This window comes from Ambystoma mexicanum, chromosome 13 (genome assembly GCF_040938575.1).
Source record: "Ambystoma mexicanum isolate Mex_15411 chromosome 13, UKY_AmexF1_1, whole genome shotgun sequence".
Classification (NCBI taxonomy): domain Eukaryota; kingdom Metazoa; phylum Chordata; class Amphibia; order Caudata; family Ambystomatidae; genus Ambystoma; species Ambystoma mexicanum.
In genome coordinates, this window is record NC_090938.1 from 95,698,008 (window position 1) to 95,719,967 (window position 21,960).

Here is a 21,960-nt window from a genome sequence, read left to right on the forward strand (position 1 = left end):
TAGAGTTGTGAATGTAAGCAAGTGCCCGTTTGGTTAGAGTTGTGGTCATTAGCCTGCGCCGCATCCACTCTGACTCTCAAGCCTGGGTGTGACCTCCACCCCTGTCTCTCTTATGATGGAGCATAGTGTGTTGTAGCTCCCGGGCCTCTTCTCCCGCTGTGCAGCACGCCTGGGTCCAGGTGTGGCCTCCATCCTTGTTTATTGTATTGGGAACCATAGCGTATTGTGATACCTGGGCCCCCCTCCCCACCGTGCATTAATCTCAAATCTAGGCATCTAGCCAAACTGCGAAGATCAGCTGCGAGACATATAACCCACTAACCAAAAAGCTCAAAATCTCTGCATACTTAACTCATACAAAAACCACACAACCACCTTTCGCACAGGAAACCGCACACACTTCACTACACCGCAACAATAAGCAACACATAAGCTGCACCAACAGCACACAAGGTCTGGCAGGGTTCCGATACTGACACCAAAGCTCAGCGCACAGTGTTAACTGAACTGAAGCTGCCAAGAGGACACCACTTCTCTCACTATCCCACTCCCTCTTCACCCTACTAACCCAACCCGCCTTCTCGTTTACAGACCCGCCGAGTGCCTTTCTGTGGACCAACTCTGTTTGTGACGGTGTGCGGTACAAATACCTTTAACATTTAAAATAAGGAGGCCGGTTCACAAAACGTGTGTCTCATGCCTGAAAAAAGGTGTAACTGACACAAGCGCAAGTTACATGTGTGTCACAAAAGAATGCACAGCCGATTCACAGAACGATTTCTGACCTTTCTATTGACCTTTAAAGTGGCTGAAGGGCTCTTCTGTGTTATAAGTGAAGCTTCCTGGTTTTCCTTTTTAGCCATCATTACACGTAAATACAGATGCCAATCACTCTCCTTTTCTGTATTTATTTGCAAAAAAATGATAAAAACGGAAATGCATGCCTCTTGTCATACATGCATTGCAGGTCAGAGGCTGTGCAAAGTAACATAACAGAAAGGTTCAAAAGGAATGTAATTCCTTCTTAAGTTTTAAATGGCTGCAGGTGTACAGCCCTTGCCTTGTGCAAGAATGCAGCACCTGGAGCCTCCCATTACAGGCCTCCAAGTGCTGGTGTGTTTGTTTTTATGTCAATTAATATGGAAATATACTAGTTACTACTTATTATTTTTACTTAGTAAGAAATAAATGGGAATGAATTCAGAAATAAATGACCACAAAAAACAAATATGGCTAATGCAGCTGGAAATGGTGCAGAAATGAATTCCATAAAACCAGGAGCCTTAGTTATAGGAAAACATGGTTCCCATTGGGATAATAGAACTCTAGGCTTTTCGCCATTTTCTACGTGCACTTAATGCTAGGCCTTTATAACAGGACATACTATAAGTGCATCAATAGTCAAATTGGTTGGAAAAATCAAATATTTAAGAATAATTCAAAACGTATTTCATTATAGTAATCCATAGTTATTCAAGTCTAAAATGGGGAAAAGCTTTGGTGCATCTTTTGCTTTTTGCACAATGTGCCAGAACTGTGCAGATTAATGTTCACTGCATCAGTACGTTAACAATCCCCTTTCTGGGCGTCATTTTACAGAGACCAACATCGCAGGATCCATCACGTCAAGGCCCCCTGCAAGGTCGCTGTTTCGACCCCTGTCCCCTCTCCAGGTCTGCTTTAGGGGTGGACCCCACACCCCCACCCCATCCATTCTCCACTTCGCAGCCTCGCCGCCCCTTCAACCCTGTCACCTTCTCCACTTACCTACTGAGTCCCTCAACCAGCACCATCCTCAGTCTTTAGGCCAAGTACCCGAAAGCCGCGCGTCCTGCACGTCACACTTCTGTACACAACCTTTTGTTCGTCGGGATTCTGGCATCGTGGCCTACGGACCGCAAACACATTAATTAACACTCACGCAAACCCACATGAGTGATGATGCTAAAGGACCCTAAAATGGGAAGCAATCGGGAACGCTGTGTCCCAGGTCCTCTAATCCACCGCTGCACAGCCATGCACCAATAAGAAAGTGCTCAGTTGCAGATCACAACTGGCAAGAAAAGTTCCTCGGCCACGCCCATCCATGCACAGTATCTCCCACCCCAGGCTTGCCTATGCACCAGCCCGCAGCACTGATAGACTTAGTCTCCTAATCACTGCTATTCAGGGCCAGCCTTAGGGCAGGGTGGGCCGGGCAACCACCCAGGGCACCATGCCCCCCAGGGCGCCATTAGCCCCCTGCGCAGCCAAACCAGTTGAGAGTGTCAGGTCCCTGCCACCAAGTTTATGAAAGATTTGGTTGGTGTGTATGTGGAGGGTTCTGATATCCTCCAGTGAATTGAAACATCTGCAATGTCTTGTGGAATCCATGATGTTGATAAAAGAGATTGGGCTAAGTGTTTGTTAAGTAGAGTGCCTCAGACTGGTTATAACTATATTTTGAACTGAGTGCGGAAGAAAGGTGTCAGTATGAGTGCATGAAGTCTGCTTTAATTGCTAAGTTTGGCAAAACACCCACCCAATAACTTAAAAGGTTCAGGGAGTATAAGAAAAGAGAGAAAGGGTCTTGCATTGACTGAGTGAGGGCTGCACATACGAACATGATGGGTTGGACTGATGGTTACAAGGTGAAAACATTTGTTGAATTGTGCCCCCTTTGTTTTTTGAGCATTTTTACAGAAGCCTGTTCACCAGAGCTGCGTTAGTAGGTTGCTGACCAGAACATTTTAGATCCCTTTAAGCTGGCCAGGCTGACAATTGGGTCTCCCACTGGGTGTCCCCTAAGGAACCCAGTGGGAAGGACAAGGACAAAGAAAAGGGGGCCTCTCAGAAGTCGGAGGAGTCCCAAAAGCAGTCACAGTTGGGTAAATCTAAATCTTCCTCTCCTAAGACCCAAACATCTAGTGGGGATAAATCCTTTGTGGGTGGGAGTAAGAGTAGTAGTCCTCCTACTGTAAAAGCAGACTCACAGTGGCTCCAGTACCCTACCCCACATTCCTAGTACTTGTTGGGACTGTGGGGCTCTGGGCCACAAGAAGGGTGACCCCAAGTTTAAAGGTAAGGCACTTGGAGTCCAGGCTGTCAGACTGACCTACCCTTACTTCATGCCTGAGGTGGAGGCCATTGTTCTCCCGTCCTCTACAGGAATCACATTTGGTGCTCCTGCAGAGATTTCCTTAGTGTCCCTTGGGGCCTGGGACGAGTACGCAGAAGTACTGGCTACAATCCCACAAAACACCCGAAGATTTTTGAGAAGTGTCCTCCTGAATGGCCAGCCTTCTACTGGTTTGAGAGACACTGTGGCAAGCATGACAGTGGTGGACAGGACCCTGTTTATGCCAGAGGACTATGTAGGTGCTCCTCTGAGAACACCAGGTTAGTTGGTGGGCCTCCCAAATGATCTCCTGTTGCCCTAGTCACCATCACGATTGCGTACAAGACAGCAAAGCTTCCTGTCCTGGTTCAGGACAATGTACCTGCTAACATTTTCTTAGGAAATGATCTAGTAGAAATGGGAGTTGATCTCTGATGGTCTCCCCCTGACTGCTGCTGCAGTCACTAGGTCAGTCATTGAAAGGCTGCCAACTGGAGACGGGGACCGCGGAAGAATCTGAAGTGAAGCGCCAGGATGTCGAGGCAATAGACGACCACCACCGTTGACTGAGATTCAGAGGACCACTGTAACCTCATCGACCCGAGCCGCAATGCCCCATTGCCTAAGATATTTGATCCAAGGACTTCCTTGCTCATCACCATCAACCACTTTCATCCTGCCGGAGAAAGTCAAAGCTGCCGACGACTGAGGAGAATCCACCGGTAAGATTCCCACCACCCGATTACCACAGAGACGCTAACGACCCAACGCCCTTGCTGGGCCAAAGTTCTTCATTGACTCTTTGCAGCAATGAATACTAGTCATCGAGGTGCACTGCACGCCTCAGCTTGGAGGACGTTTTTCAACTGATCATCAACGATCATCAACGAGCACCGCAAGAACCGAAGCTGCTGCCGCAATGACAAGGTTCACCCATTTTCTTCACCGACTCACGACTCACTGAAGAACTCTACGAAACCAGGTACTTTGGGGTCGTAGAACCTTTAGAAGGAATTGAGACTATATTAAGCGTAATTGGACTGGGCTAGTCAATACGCTTTATTTACAGGTTGCCCAGGTGGGGGGATCCTCGCAGAGAACTCTTCTCTAGGTAGACGAGGGACTGTTCTGCCATTGCTTGATTTAACTTGCTTTCTTTCTGTGTCTATCATTGATTCATCTTACAATCTGATTCGTATGCTATTTGGGGCTGTTAGCCATGTACGCATTTTAAAGGAATCGATAGAAAGAGTGGTACCACATAGACCTGTATATATTTGCCATTATAGTATTGCCAGAGTACAAAGTGTGTTGTCGTGATTGTGTATATAACCTTGAACCTTATTTATATAAAGACTGTGTTTTCACTAACATAGTGTGTGGACATTCCTTTGTGGGTGCTTGGGGACTACACTGTACTTGAATCAGCCCGCATCAACTCCTGAGAGCTAAGCCTTGGTTGCTTGACCACGATACCAATATAGAGAACCTTGTCTGGGGTGCTCTGTGCTTCAACTCTATCATATAGAGAGCAGGAGTGCAGATACCCCCTCCAGTCTTTACAATGAGCACCCTATTCAGTGACAAACTCCCTGCCAGGCGCTGGAGCAGGCAGTTAGAAAGAAAATGTGTCGCTCCTGCCCCCCACCCCTCCCCCTGTTTACTAGGGGTGCCCATGGAGGGGGGGGATTCGCCAATTAGCCCAAGGCGCTACTGCAACTAAAGCTGGCCCTGCTGCTAATGTCCATCCTTTTCCACTTCCGCTGCGACGCAATAACCTGAAAGCGTAAGCCTTCTTTGATTTGACCCCTTAAATCTGACCCTAGTGGTGCCGCCCCTCCCACTGGCACTGATGCAGGGCCTGCCGTGAGCATGAGATTTTACAGCTCTGGCCTACTAAAACCTTCTATCGAAACCGAATCGCCACCTCCCGTAAGCCAAGCAGGGAACTCGTCATGATCATAGCAGAATGCAAGGTGCCACACTGTTCAGCTCCCCCCTCCAGTCATTCCCAATCATTCTGCAATACACTGTCTAACCACTTTCATGGCCATCCCCCCATCTGCTGCACCTCTTCCCAGCCCCACCCATCCACGGACCGCGATGGCAGTCCTCTCCTCTTTTACTGCTATTTCCCAGCCAGATTTTCTAAACTTCTAGCACAAAGCCACATCTCCGGCACCCCCAGAGATCCCTGTCCTCTCTCCCTCCATAAGAGCATCCTATCTACCACCTGTGCAGGCAGCATTGCATGGCCCATAATCAACAATACTCTTACTTCTTGCATCTTCCCAGAGGCCTCAAAACCTTCCACGTCAAGCCCCTTCTTAAAAAACCCTCTCTCGGCGCCCGCCTTCCCACAACTACCACCCTATCTCAATCACCCGTTTCATTGCCAAATTCCCTGACCGCGCAACTTACAAGCAGCTCTGCCTCTTCACAGAATTTAGCTGCCTGCTTGACCCAACCCAGTCTTTATTCAGACCTCTTTGAGGAACAGAATCCTCTCTTCTGTGCATTTGGGATGACTTAAAAAGAACAGTATGACTCATAATACTGTGCTGCACTCATCCTCCTTGGCCTATCTACTGCCTTTGGCGCCATACCCACAGACAAACTCCACTAACTCAGCATCAGAGAGTCTGCTCGAAGATGGATCTCCGCCTTCCTTTCCAACTGTTCACAAATCATGCTCCCGCCCTGTTTCTCTCCCCCTCCCACCCTTTTCCCAAAGCGGTCCCACAGGGAGCCTCCTTGTTCTCTCTCCTCTTCAATCTCTACCTTCCTCCTTTTCCGGCACTCATCCGCTCCAATATCCTTACCTGCTATAACTACAGTGATGACATACAGATCATTTTGAAGATCCCTAAATCACCAGCCTATCCCTGCCCCCACCTCGCCTCCTGCTTCACTGAAATCAACCTCTGGATGACAACCATTCACCACCGCCTCAACCCTGGCAAAATTGAAATCCTCATGTGTGGTAAAATACCCCTACTTCCCCAGCCGACCCCCTGGCCACACACCATAGGAACCCCACCTGCAGCATCCATCTCTATAAAGAATAACAGATGCATGCTGGACTCAGAGTTCTCACTCTCTTACCACATCACCACTGTGTCCAGAACATGCCACTTCCACCTACACACCCTCAGCCAGACTGCTCCCTGCCCTCTCACCCAGAGAACACATCACCCCAGTCCTATCAGCAAGGTGCGTCCTTTAAGGTCATGTCCATCGCATGGACATGGCCAAGGTAGAACCCTGGACTGGCTAGCTGTGCATAATTGCCCACTTGCAGTCTCATCTATAATCCCACAGCCGTGGTCTGATCATCACCTGATCACATTCTCCCTAGAGCCTGCACCACCGCTGCAACCTAAAAGCATAGCTCCAGCTGTCCCAACTAGAAATAAGAGAAACATCACTCCTGAAAACCTTATCCCTCTGATTTTACCTACTCTTAACACCATTCCTGACCATTCAGATCCCTCAACTATGGTATATTTGTATAACAAAGTAAAGCTATCCTCCCTTGATGCCATAGCACCTCTCAAAGTGAGAAAGAGCAAACCTCGCAAACATGGGAGTAACTGGTTCTCTCCTCACCTTAAGGCCATCAGACAGGAGAAACGACGCTATGAAAAAATCTGGAGATCAGATCCATCAGAAACTAATAAGATAAACTTAAGTAATTTAGCTTCCCAGTTCAAAAAAGAAATCATCCTTGCAAAACAAAGCTCTTATGACCTTCGAATCTCTCAAGCGAAATCTAATACTAAAGAGCTCTTCTCAATTCTGAAAGAAATAGAAACTCCCGTCCAGCCGCCTGACTCATGCATCAAGGACAAAAACTGGTGCACAGATATTCAAAATTCTCTTGCCAATAAAATTACTTCCCTGCAAACTAAAATCAGTAACAAAAAAGAATCTCTCCTCTCTGTCTCCAAATTGAGTAACACCAGTTCTACTTCTCCTCAACCTACCTGGACGTCACCGCCTGTGCCCACCCCCCTCTTCAACTTCAGTAAAGTCTCTACCAGGTTGAAAAAGTTATTCTTGCACTCAAACCTTCGAACTGCCATGGGGACCTATACCCGGCGGCACAACTGATAAAAGATGCAGCTCGAGAACTCTCACCATTTATTACTAAACTAATAAATGCATCCTTTACAGCCGGCACCATACCCAACAATCGGAAACAATCTTAGGTCCTCCCACTCCTTAAAAAAACGAATTTAGATCCTGCCATCCCTACCAACTACCGTCCTATCACTACAGTGCCGTTTCTCCTCAAAATCCTTGATAAAATAGCATACCAACAGATTCAACAATGCCTTGAACTTAACCACCTCCTAGGAGTCTGACAGTCAGGCGTCAGACTGTGCTTATAGATCTTAAGGCACAGATAGATGAGCTGAGAGATGAGGGCAAGACAGCACTTCTGCTACTTCTCGATCTCTCAGCTGCATTTGATCTGGTCAACCACGAGATCCTCTGCACACACCTACAGTCGGCAGCTCATTTCTTCCAGGAGGCAACTGGATGGATTCAGTCCTTCCCCAACAACCGCACTATGGAAGTTTTTTCCCCTTCAGCAGCCGCTGACCCTATGCCCATTACCTGTGGTGTGCCACAATGTTCTTGTGTCTCCCCCACCCTGTACACCATTTTTACCAAGCCCCTTATCGATGATCTAGATGGCCTGGGTATCACCTGCACAAACTATGCTGATGATACCCTGATCCTCATCCCGCTGTCAGGGGGTTATGACAAGAATTTGGCCTTTGTAAATTGAGTGTACCTCATCATCCAGGCATGGATGGCCTCTCATGGTCTATGCCTGAATGATGACAAAACAGAACTCCTCATCCTAGGCACTGTACCCAACCTCAATAAATTAGGTCAAAACTACTCATCTTTTGTCATCGACAATAATATCATCACTGTAGCCAAGGAGGTTAAAACCTTAGGATTCTAGACTCAACGCTCACCTTAGGATTCTAGACTCAACGCTCACCTTCAAAAAACAAGTCAATGCCATGGCCTCCACCACATCTTATACATGTAAACTCATTAGGGCAGCCAAACCGTTCCTCTCACCAAACAACTGCATCACTCTAGCTAGAGCATTGATCCTATCCAAGTTGGATTATTGCAACACGCTCTACGTAGGCAGTAACAAATACATTACAAATAAAATTCAAACCCTACAAAACAATGCCTTAAGAGCAGCCCTAAGCCTCCCAAGGTAAGCACATATCTCAGAAACGAGAAGATCGTACAACTGGCTTTCTATAAAAGATAAGATTTTCCTTAAATCGGTCTCTCTGACCCATAAATGCCTACACCAAGCGGCCCCTCAATACTTGATAATGAGATTCACTAGACCAACCTCTTGCCACCCCTCTAGAAAAGCCAATTCAAACCTCCTTCTTGTCCCAAGATTCAAACGTATTATGTCTGGAGGGAATAGCTTTCCTGTCAAAGCAGCACAATTTTGGAATTCCTTACCACCATCTCTCAGGGAAGACCTTCCTTACCCACAATTCAGATCTAATACCATCCGTTGGATCAAGGAACATGACATCTAACGCTAAGACACCTAATCTCTTCCACTGCGGCGCCTATTTTAAATTTTTGTATAAATTGTACATCCTCTCACCTCTATGCTTAGATATATCTATAATGTGTAAACTATGTATATTCACCTATAACTTTATATTCTGATGTATTGGTCCTAATGTTTGATGCTTCCAACACTGTAACCCAGTTGGATTCATGTTCTGCGTGCTCTGTAACTTAAGTTGTACACTCCTCTTGCAGCTTTTCGGCCCTGCCACCCACGGGTTAGGTGTGCTTTACAAATAATAAAAACAAACACCCAGCCACCCATAACACTGGCCCAGAATTCCTCCAAGACAAGCTCACACGCTACCAACCCACCAGAAACCTTAGATCTGTTTCCCGTGATCTCCCCATACAATTCCAACTGAGTTGGAGGATCAGCCTTCTCTCTCCAAGCCCTCACCACGTGGAAGCTCCCTCCCATTACACATCCGCCGCAATGAAGACTCCCTCTCCTTCAGAAAGGCCCTCAAACCCTGGTTATTCCCTCCGGCAGCCTGAAGTTTCTTCCCTCCCGCTCTCTCTCTTCAATGCACCACATGCATCTGTCACAGTTTTGTTCGGTTCCAGAACATTTACAAATGCAAGGTAAAGTACTGCCCTCAGAACCGTCGGGATGACTCGATTTCCCCCAGCAACGCTAAAGCAAAGCACTGAATGGAACATCAAGGTACGTAGTCAAACACCAGTAGGTGGACACCAGCCTCAGGCACGGCAACCAAACCACACACACTCAGATCCATACCCCACTCTAATATTCAAAGCACCACATCCATCAGACTGCCGCTACAACCTACGATAAAATTTGGTCTAGCTGGACAGATAACGAATCTCCAGCACTAGAATGCAGCTTCGGCCTACGACATATTTGTTCAAGCTGCTCACATAGCAAATTTCTCTTGCACGCTCTAAATCTACTGAGCCCCTCCAGGACCCATCCACATGCTTGACTATCTCGGGTTGCTTAATGGAGCATGGCTCTGGTCCCTGAGGGCCTTCACCCACATGTGCGTTGCAACCATTCGAATGGGGTAGAGACACTATATAAATGACAAACTACTACTACCACCATCACCTTGATCTGACATGTCAGAGATGCAGTATCAGAAGGTCCCAGAAGGACACAATTGTTAAATAAGCTGACCAATTACTTCAAAGCCACAAGGGAGTCTAATCAGAAGGCTCTATCCTACCCTATTGGGTTGGTAATGATGCGAATGACCTTTTCAACACACTTCCCATCATTGGACACGGCAAGGACTTTGCTAACACAGTACCATGTCTTTACAACAACACCCAAAATAACCCCATACTTTTAAAACAACACCTGAATAACAATTATTTATTATTTTTATTTGGGGTGTTCTACCCCAAGCCCCCCGTTTCTACTGCATTTTTACCCTCCCCCAAACTAGCCCTTCCCCCTTTAATCACTTACCCACCCTCATATATACTTTTACAAAACAATGGACTTTATGTCATTATTTAGGTGTCGTTAAAAAAGTGTATCGTTATTTTTTTTTCCCGTTATAAACAGTGCATACCGGCTACCACAACAGCCGCTTCAACCAATCATTTGAACCTCACTTAACTGCTGACTATGTGAGATTTAAACTGCGTCGGTGCAAGTAGCAACCCAGTGACTCTCTCAATGCCTTCTATCCGTGTGTTCGCCCATCTTTCCCAATCCTGCGAACTAGTCGATGCCAACGGTGAAATTAGTGCCCAATATACATGAAATTACGCAACAATATTTTGCATGAGCCCAGCATTACTCTGCAGATGATTCTAAAAATGGCATACATGCCAACATTCTGTGACCAAAAATCTGTAGGAATCTTAAAGTTTCAAAAATAGTCCTGCGAGGAGGTAATGATAGGAATAGGGCACGTCAGCATCCCATTGTCATTGAATGATCCTGCCGCCGGGGGAAGAGGATATACATGCAAGAACTCCAGTACATTAATCACATCTCCAACATATCTCTCTGTTAGCTTAGGGGATAAGAACTCCAAGAGAAAAATAGTTTTTCGAAGACTGGAACCCACAACAAATGATTAAGCAACACATGCGTCCTAGGGGTCCAGTCACGATGAAACCATCTTTGTATTTAGCCATAAGCACCCGTTCCATGTGCTGGAATAGGTGGTTATGGCCGGGGGCATGAGTTAATAGTTAATAGGCCTGAGTGCTGGTAGAGCCTTTAGCGGGGGCCCTAGTGCCTTAACCACCTGTTCCACCTCGTGGAGCGGGTGCTTATGGCTATTAATAATAATAATTATTATTATTAGATTTATTCAGCGTGACCTAGCTTCAAGAAGCAACGGAGTGCTTTACAGAGCTATACCACAATAGAGATACACAACGGAGAGCTTTACAGAGGTAGCAACAGAACAGATATACAGTGGGCAGTAGGATACAGAGGGGCACAGAGGAGGGGTACAGCTGTACAGGGTAGCAGGGCAGCGAGGAGCTTGCTAACATGGCTCACTCAGCGGGCCCGGGGGCCGTTCCTGTGTCCGCTTGCAAGCTCCTTAAGCTGTCAGAGTCTGGAAGTGATACACAGCGAAACAGAATTGAAGACTCTAGGCCCCAGACCCACCGGTGACACTCCCGCATAGAGAGTGAATCAAAGATGGCGGCTTGATGTCTAACACATCAGTTTCAGGATCAACGGAATGCAACGCTTAACGTGTGCCAGGCGCGCAATGCCATTGAGCTAAACAGGCTTCAGCACCCCCCCCGAAATGTGAGCTGGGGGCGTGGCTTTTTGTTAGTCAGAGGGGAGAGAAGCCTTCCCTGAAAATGGCGGCTTTAAAGTGTTATTGTGTTTGTGCACAAAAATGTACTTTCACAAACGTAGCAATACTTAAAAACTACTAGTTTCAAGAAAGGCTTCCCTCACCTCACTGCCTCACAAAAATCAAATGGACACATCAGACCCCTCGCCACGGATGTGGGTGAACATATGTTCTTTCACATCTGAGGGGATGGGGCTGGAGTGCACACTTGCTTTTTGTTACACAGAGAGGCGAGGAAAGCCTTTCCTGAAACTAGCAGTGCATATTAGCTCATTGTGTATGCATGCATGTGTGTATGTAATGTATGTGTGAATGAGTGTGTGTGAATGTGCACTGCATGGGGTGACTGGGTGCACATGTAAATGAGCAAGTGTATGGTGAATGGGATGTTTAAATGAGTGAGCGGGTGTGTAATTGTGTGTGTGTGTCAGTGTGTGCCTAGGCATAATGCTGGACTGCTACCATTTGATAATTGGGTCCCACGCCCGACAACCCTTGGGTAAAACAGAGGGGGACGGAGCCTCCAAGTGTGCCCCGCCCACTTTCTGAAGTGGCCCCTCCCATCACCAGTTAGCCCTCTTCCTCTGAAATGTAGGTTTGTTGTGCCCCTGACAGCTGCTCCCATCTGCTGTTTCTGTACTCCACACAGGCACAAGCCAATCACACCTGAATGGCGTGTAGAGTTAGGTCAGCAGGCCAGACCACATGCAAGGATAAAAGGGGAACAGGGCTGAGCGGTACCATGGGAGTCAGCTGTACAAAGACCAAAGAGGAGTTGGGAGTGTGACAGTGCAAAGAGGGGGTAAGTCAGAGAATGGGATGAAGGGGGGAAGAGTGGAACAGCGGGAAAGAGTAGCAGAGGTGGATGAGCGAACAGCAGCGGTGGGAAAATGAGGGGCAGGGGTGGAGAGAAAAGCAGATGAGGTTGTGAAATGAGCAGAGGGGCGGTGGAGTAGACCAAGAGTGAAAGGGGAGCAGGGAGAGGAGGTCCAGTAAAGGAGAGGTCGGAGGAGGTACATAGGAGGGACAGGTAGAGGGTTGAGGTGATGGAATGACCAAAGTGGCAGAATGGAGACAAGACAGATGGAAGGAGGGAACAAACGTAGAAAGTGTGAGAGAGGACAGGAAACTGAAGGGAGAGTGGAGGGGAAAGAAGAAGTCTTGAACCCAAGTAGAACCACTGAGTGATAGAGATGCACCAAGATGCATCAAAGCGCTTAGATGCCTCCGGGTTTTGTGTGTGCGCTATATCAATGTCCAAATAAATAAATAAATGAGATCCCCGCTGGCCTGGAAGAATAACCCAGCTTATCTGAGCCTGCACAGACTCCACGAGTGATGAAAGATAGTCAATCCAGGGCCCAGCAGCAGCAAATGCGTCTGACGCCCCGCTGCCATTAAAGTCCCACAGGGCACCAGAGGCGGTGGGGGGGGGGGCGCAAGCCATTGATAAAGTGCAGGGGGGCAATATGACGCCCTGAAAAGTACAAACCCAAGTCAAAAAAGACTCCACAAGAAGTGCAGAGCACCCAAAACCCCAGAGACTGCGAGGGACTGTTTGCTCAGTGTGGAAAGAGAGAGAAGCTGACACATTGCACCCACCAGAGGACACCACCCCTCGGGCTCAGTCACACCTAATCCCCTGCTTTTTCCTGTTGATGCAATAAAGGCAGGGAACCGATACTTTGGCTTAAAATTGACTGTGACAGGAATTTGCAGGAGGATGCCATTGTTTTTAATCCTCCCATTTAACACCTGACACACCTTGTGATTCTAGGCAAATAAATCACTTTGGCCGTAGCTGTGCCTGCAATTTGAAATCAATATGAGGAAAACATGTGCTGCCTGTGTTCCCACCCCACACCCTCCCCGCCCCCCCTCCCCCCAATGGCCTCCCGTCCTGATCTATGTTATCTAGTATCAACTGATCAACTGGACCCCGGCATACCCTGCTGGTCTATGTACAACCCCTTATGTATTGTATTTATAGCATTTGTGTAACCACCAAACCCGGAAGTATCACAGCGCATACATGCAAACATTCTGTGACCAAAAATTTAAAGGAATCTTAAAGGTTCAAAAATAGAAATTAGCATAATGATGACATAACAGGAATGATGTCACATCACCTTGACCCGATGAAATGATAGGACATGAAGTCACAGGAAATGTGATGTGAACTTTGACCTTATGACATCACAGAAAATGACCTCAAGTGACATGGCTTTGAAGCGATCACAGGAAACGACTGTCTGGTGTGGTCTATCCAGATCCTCTGACCCATCGTTAGAAAAAAATTTACCAAATAAGTGAGCTGTGCACACTGACCAGCTTCTTCCTAATTAACACAGGTTTTCCCCTTCAAACATACCCATACCATGACTAATGTATTTGGCACTTCACCATCCATGCTAGCCTTTTCTTCATCCAAGCTTCTTAAAGTAGACAAGAGGTGGTGGAAGGGGGCTCGAGGGAAGCACACGTGATGAAAGGGGCCCATAACACCCTGGCCTCTCCATAGAGCGAGCAGTGGCAGGAACACAGGCATCAGTCCCTCACACGCAAAAAATCCAAATGTGCACCATTATGGCATACACAAAATGTGGATGTGCTAATGGCTCTGGGCGAGGCGGGCAGCTGCCAGGGGCCATTAGCCCCGGGGGGGCGCAATTGCCCCGGTCCGTGGAGCCTCTGAAGGGGATGACATTCCCCAGTTTGTGGGGTGGCGATTTGCTATGGTGAAAGTTCTGCGGGTCAAGTGCTGGCACTGCCCCTTCCAACTGTAATGTCACGTAGTAGACAAGCACTACGTGACATTACAGCAGTCTAAGTCTCCCTCTGACCCCTTTAATGCCACTTAGGGTGGGTGGCATAAGCATAACAATGAAAAGAGTCACAATGCCGGCAGGAAACTGCTAATGGTGGGCCAATAGTCACTGAATGGTTTTGTGCTGGCATTGTGATGGGAGGGGAGGTGCAGTGGGCTGAGGGCTGTGGGGAGTGGGCTTGCATTGCATGGATGCACCATGGGCCCAGACACGGTACAAACGGAGACCCGTTGGACCCATGGTGGGTCCCTGCAAGCCCAGAAAATGGCCAAAATAATAGTTTAAAGCGGCGCTATTTCTTTCATGTTGCTTATTTTCCAAATTATATATAAATTACACTTTAAACCACTCCCATGGCACTGTTGAGGAGTTACTTCATTATGCTGATATTTTTGACCAGTGTTGCTGAGTAAATATTCTTTAAGCTACGACCCGGTTTATTTATTTATTTATGCATAGTTTGACGGGTACATGGACACAGTTAATTTATTTATTTATGCAATCTTTGTTGGATACCTGTATCCGACACACATTGCATTAATAAATAAATATACAGGTACACGACAAACATTACATGAATAAACAAATAATCCTGGTCCAGGTATCCTTATTACAAAACAATAGTCAGACTTTACTGTATCAAAGCATACACTTGATTCCCATTTAAAGAATTTTAAAGTGATTGTTTATTGGGGTCAGGTGTTTCCTTGTCATTGCCCTTTTTGATTAGGTTTCCTCCAAACCCCCTTCAGCATCTTGTGTCCTTTGTTGGGTGTATATACTGCATCCTGTGCCATATTCATGGTCTCCTGGTGTGCCCAGCCCTCATTATCTGCAGCCTAAGTGGGACTGGGGCATACAATTGTCTTGGGCACCAATGAAAAAGTGGCCCACCAGTTGCAAATGGCAATTCATTCCTTGTGTGACAGACTGTTTGACTTTGTGTAGGAGTCCCTTAAAGGTGTAGTTTGGGAGTGACGTGCGGGGTGCAGTAGGAGTGGCACGCAGTGGGTGTGGCGCGCAGGGAGAGGTGGGAGTGGCGCGCGGGACAGGGTGTGGGAGGGCGCATTCCTAGTGTTTCGCCCCGGGCATCAAATGGACTAAAAACTACCCTGCACCTGGCTGGCAATAGCTGAGAGGCACGGGATCTCACACGGCTCTGACACTAGACGAGGGGTGCGCAGGGCAGAGCTGCGTCTGTTTCACGCAGGCCTGGCCAGGCGCACACCTGTCATCAATCAAAATGATGAGATGAGCCATTAACATGCCCCTTGGATGCTGCTGTGCTCTGCTCCCTGGGCCTCAGGCAGACAGGCCTGAAAATCCGTAGTAATGTCAGGAAAGTCAGTAGGTGGTAGAACTGCTTAAAAAGTGGTATCTTACTGCCTAAATTGGTGGGGTTGGCAAGTATGTCAGTGTTTGTGTAACGACCAAACCCAGAAGTATCACAGCATTTGTGTAACAACCAAACCTTAAAGTATCACAGCATTTGTGTAATGACCAAACCCGGAAGTATCGCATCGTTTGTGTAACACCCAAACCCGGAAGTATCACAGCGTTTGTATAGGAGTTGCAGTGTAAAACAGAAGGCACAGTACAGAGTGATAACAACCATATTATTTATCTAATTTATATCATTTGTGTAAAGCCCAGACTCGGAGGTCTGATGGATACCTTATGTTTGAGACCCTCCCCCCTGCAGCAGGCGCACAACGTCATTGAGCTAATTGGGCTCCACCAGCCTCCTTCCCCTGAAATATGAGCTGAGGGGCTGGGCTTCCGTGCTGGGCCTTTGACAGTTCAATGGATCAAGCACTGCCCGTTTCCCCAGTCACAGCCTCCCAGAGACACACAGGCTGTGTCGCCATAATGAACTGGACAACACTCATCAGCAGCAGAGCCTTTCTTATGCAGGATGCTGAATTGCCATCTGAAAGACCACCAGTCACCTTGCAAATCTGTGACAGTTAAAGTGAGCAACACAATAAAGCACCCTTTGAAATATGTGTTCATACCCATAATGTCTAATAGCTTGATATGCTAAAAAGTAAAGTTTGCTTTGATGTTCTTAGTTGAATGTTCTTAAAACCATACATAACAACACGCTGGGGGTTTGTGACAAATCTCCAAACCTAAGTGAGTTTGTTACACAACTTCTTTTATTGTGCCTTAAAGTACTGAAAATAAAGTGGGGACATTTTGTCTTTTGCATTTTATAGTTTTCCATTCAGGATATAGAAAGTAAAAGGTACACTGATATTATTTTAACTCAACATCCTGCTTTAAGGATTTACATGTTGTCATGATGCTTTACTATGCAATTTGTGGATTTTGCAAGTAAACTTTATAGGACAGTATTATTTGTTCATAGTAAAGGGTGGAAGAAGGTGGTAATGCCTCAATTGCAGAGTGGGTTAAAATCCCTGCTTTGCTGTTTAACGTAAGTATGTGATCCTGGGCAAATAATGTAATCTCACCCTGACTTCAACTGCAAAAATTGGAGTGCTAATGAGTGATTACGTTTACAGTCTTACAAAAGGGCAGTTTTAATAAGTATAGGGTCAAATTGGTGCACCCTGGCGCTCCTCTGCTAGTGGCTCTTGTACTGTCACATAGAATTGCATTGCTGCTGCACTGGCCCTAACCCAGTCTCGTATCACTTCATTTGAAAGGCAGACATAGTCTCACCGGCCAGTCAGTGCACCAGAGATTCTAGTATAGCGGACTAACTATGGTTGAACCAACATTACATTTTCTTCCTGATTGCTCTCGGCCACAAGTTGCTTGGCCCGTCCATAGTACCGCCCCAAACTCTGCAATGTCGTGTTATGCTATGATATTGAGTCTTTCATTGCTCACCATCTGCCATTTTCACACGTTCTAGGAGCTTCAGGATGTGCAAGAAATAGGGTAGGGGGCTAATGCAGTAGTAGAGGGATCAGGCCACGATTGCCTGGTAACAACATTGATGTGTGCAGATCTTAAAAATATGGCTTTGCACTGTGAATGTTTCAGAAATGTTGTCAGTTGTGTGGAGCAGTGGTTATGTGCGTTTCAGGTAGATAATGTACTTGTTTGGTTTGTGTGATTGACAGAAAATTGAAGTGTTTTGTTTCTTGTTTTTGCCACTGACTCACCAAAGAGCCAAAGACCAAAGGAGGGATGGACCTAAGGTCCCCTGACCAACTCACAAGGGAGCCAAGCACCAGAGGAGAGTTCACCAGAGCAGCCGAGGACCAGAGGGACAACTGACTTGAGAGGTTCACTTTTACCTTAGTTTTACTTCATTCTCTTTTTAATTTTGGCTATAAGCCGAATCTATTGAACTGGAGTCAAATTTGGAGGGATTCACAGTTTAAGGGTGTTTTGTTATTTATCAGCCCAATGACTGCCCATGGCCATGCTAATTCCTATGACCAATCCCACCCACTACCTGCCTCTCCCAAAACACTTCTTAATGGGATCTCTTTGAGCTAGCTTTATCAAGCATTAACACCAACCATTAGCCTCCCAAGGTTATTTCTAAGCAGCTGCTGAGAGTTGATGGCTTACTTACAGTTGGGCAGAAAAAGGGGGCACCCGGCTATTCCCTGATCACTCCAGGTACTATAGACTTTATATAAAAAATGATCAGCGCAAGCCCGGTAAAGCCACGTGGACCCAAGAACAGTTTAATAAAGATTCTGATAAAGACATTACATGTCATATTTTGTACAAGTAAGTGATTACCGCAGGTAAGTGGGCGCAAACACATTCCCAACATTTAACATACACTGTAATTCATAATAATGGTGACAGATAGTACATGCTCAGAGTATCAAGTATCTCTTCGGTACATCTGTTATGATTCAGAAAAGGGGGAGCTGTATTGGTATTGGTTCTAACAATAAAATAACGAGTGCCCGGTGTGCCTGTGAGACAGGCATTGTGCAGTATAAAAAGTCGACATGACTGTTTTTCGGCCTTTATTCTATTCTGTTGGCTGTAAGTTAGATGGGCTTCATCAGGACGAGGAATTGCAGTCTGGGCTCCGACCAACTCTCCTGTGGTTGTAGTCTAAAAAGACAAATATAAACTGCTCAGTTTGGGTCTGTGTCCCAGATATTAATTAAAGTACTCAATGCGAAGCCAAAACAGAAGCTTACTGTGCCTGAATTCTTCTAGCACGTCAGTTCACACATTGGTGCCACACCAGTGGCAGTGATATGATATAATATGATATATATGATATGATCAAATATGATATGGCATTTATAACGCGCCTATACACAAGTGTTTCAAGGTGTGACAAGGCAGGATATTGGAAATAGAGGGAGAACAAAACAACGATCTTACTAGGCCTAGTGATATTCATCGCGCAAGTGGCAATGGCGATCCACATTTGGTGGATGCAAATCGGGGAAATAATTGTCCTCAATCAAAATCTACACTGTGACAAACAGACCACCACTCTGAGGCCCCCTTCAATGCGGCCATCCATCTTTCGCATGATTTCTTAGGGACATAGTGGAGCACTTACACCTCTGGTAAGTGGTCTTCATAAAGATAAATATTGTGCAGGTACCGTGCAGTGTACCAAGTGGAGTAGGGTCCTTTCGTAATCGCAGTCTGGGTGTGCACATTTGCCTTTTGTTAGACAGAGAGGTGAGGGAAGCCTTTCCGGAAACCAGCGGTGTTAAAGTTTTACTGTGTTTGTGCAGAAAAATGTACTTGAACAAACACAGTAAACATTTTAAGCTGCTACTTTCAAGAAAGACTTCCATCGCCACTCTGCATATTGTGCTTTAAAATGTACTATTTGATAGTTGGTCCCCACACCAGACCATGGGGGGTAGAACAGTGGTGGCGGAGCCTCCAAGTTTGCCCTGCCTATTTTCTGAAGTGGCCCCACCCATCACCACATAGGCCCCCCAAAATGTCAGTTTCGTTGTGCCCCTGCCCTGCAGTGCATTACCTCAGTAGAGTTATGTACTGCTCCTTAGAGATAGCTCCAACTCATACAAAGTACACCCCAATTCGCTACATGTTTAGTTCACGTAAACATGACTTCACTGACTGCCTCTCACATTGTTGAGTGCAACCCAGGGCTGTGAGTGGGCAACATACACCCCCGGGTCTGACCCGGGGCAGGTTAGAAATTGGGCATAGAGACAGGGCCCTGCTGCGAACCTACACCCCTGGCAGGTTGGCACTTCCTCTCCCGATACTCGGCCTCGTCTGCGACGGGGCCTAACCTTACAGTCCCCGAGAACCTGAAACACAGATTAGCTAATTGGATACTTTGAACACCTTGTTGATAACTGCAGGTTGAGATGCTCATGTCTTCGTGGCCTCCAGGTATTGAAGGTTAAGCCCTGCCATTGCAGTGGCAGGAGAGGACGGGAACCTGCCGTGGTTGGTGGCCCCTCTGCCTCCAGGCTGAACTTCAAGCACTGTCAGGTCCGAGATGCACAAAGCAAGGTGTTCGCCTCTATATTATTAAACCATCTTGAGGGTCTTGGATCACTGAGTTCCAGATCTTGGGCAAAGTGGCAGACAGGGTTTCGGCATGACTTAGGGACATCGCTAAATGGCCTAATGGTGAACTCTCTACACCACTTGGCTTGGGCACGGGGGGGGGAGTAGGAGTCAATCTTTGTCGCATCTCTTGACCTCAGCTCTATATTTGATGCAGTCGATCACAACAAACTTTGGCATAAACTTCAAAATTGTGGGATCCCTCCCAAACTCCTCAGGCTTATTGTGGGACTCTACACCAATACTCATATACAGGTTCACCTAAACAACAGAGGTGGTCTCTCTCAATCCGTCCTCACTGCTTGCGGGGTTAGGCGGGGATGCATTCTGGCCCCCTGCTTATTTAATCTCGATCTTGCAGATATTGGTGACTGTTTGAAATCGACTATATTTGTTTCACCTAAATTGTGTGATTTTAGACCGGGCTCTTTAGCATATGCAAGTGACTTTCTGCTATTTAATTGTGCTGCAGTGGGTCTTCCGTGCCTAATAAATTATTTTGTTGATTATAATGAAGTCCATTCTTTGAGGGCTAATCCCGAAAAGACCAAGTTGATACAATACTCCAAACTCAGGACCAAGAGCTCCTATCGCTGGAAGATACGAGATGCCAGAATGAATACTGTACCTTCAATGACCTATCTAGGTATTTTGATTAACTCAAAGCCCTGTGTGGGGAATCTGGGACAGTGGTTTAAAGATCGCGTCCACGCTCTCTCTTCCCAATTACTAAGGGTTGATCAGAAATATAGCAAATTCTCTTTAAAACCTGCAATATTCTTTTATCATGGAAAACTGGTGCCAACATTACTTCATGGCGTTGAGACCTATTATGTTAGATTGATGATTTGTTTCCTGGGTCTTGAAGACCTTTTTGGCGAAGAACACTCCGACTACCAAACTCCTTACGAATTGTTGCTATACGATATGAACTCGGTATTACATCTCTACAGGCAAGAGCCGACTGAAAAATGCTATTGTTATTTCGAAAGATACTGGTTCTCATTACAAGCTTGCCGGTCTGATAAAATCGATGCCGGTACGGAAATACCGGCATCGATTAACAGACCAGATCATTACGACCCATGAGTATGTCAACACCGGCACAGGCCTTTCCGTGAGCAGCATCCCCGATGCCGGTAGCATCCCTGACACACGCCTGCTGTGCCTGAAACACTGGCATGCCGCAGACCAGTGCACATTCAGAGGTGCACGGACATGCATATACCGACATCCACATACCGGTAAGAACAGAAAGAAAGGTGCCAGAACCACCGGTATTGTGAGGCTGGCATTAAAAGGGATCAGGTGAGCAGAAAACAGCCACAGGTGCAACAAATCAGCACATGTGCACACCATTGAACCCAGCCACAGTACAAAGGCAGCACACCCACACACCACACCCCTTCCAAAGCAAAAATGCTACCACTAGCACTAGCCCTGCTGGAGGTGGAGTACATGCAGGAACAGCTACTCTATGAGGAGGCATTGAGGCAGGCCATGCAGCAAATGCACAGGAGGAGAAGGAGGGCCAGAGGGGGACAGCACATGCCCAATGTGCAGGCCATTGTGCCAACAGGCGCCCAACAATCCTCAGAGAACGTGTCAGCCCATTCACCCTAACCCCATCACAAATCCACACCCTGTATCGGCTGGACAGGGACACCCTCATCGCACTAGTGGAACTCATACACGATGACCTTGTGAGCCTCATCAACATACGGACAGCCATTCCCCCCCTGCTCAAGGTCATGAATGTGCTACACTTTCTGGCAACTGGAACCTATCAGCACACAGTGGGTCAACTGCACGGGATATCACAACCCTGCTTCTCCCGCGTGCTGACGCAGGTACTTGAGGCACTCCTCAGACATGTACTAGACCACATCAGCATAACACGTACCCCAGGGGAGATCTATGCAACCAAAGTAGCATTCCTGCCATAGCAGGCATGGCAAACGTCATAGGTGCGCTAGTCTGCACACATGTAGAGTTGGTGGTGCGGCATGCCGTTGAGCAGGTATACCGCAACAGGAAGCAGTTCCATTCGATAAACATTCAAATGGTGTGTGATGCCAGCAAAATCATC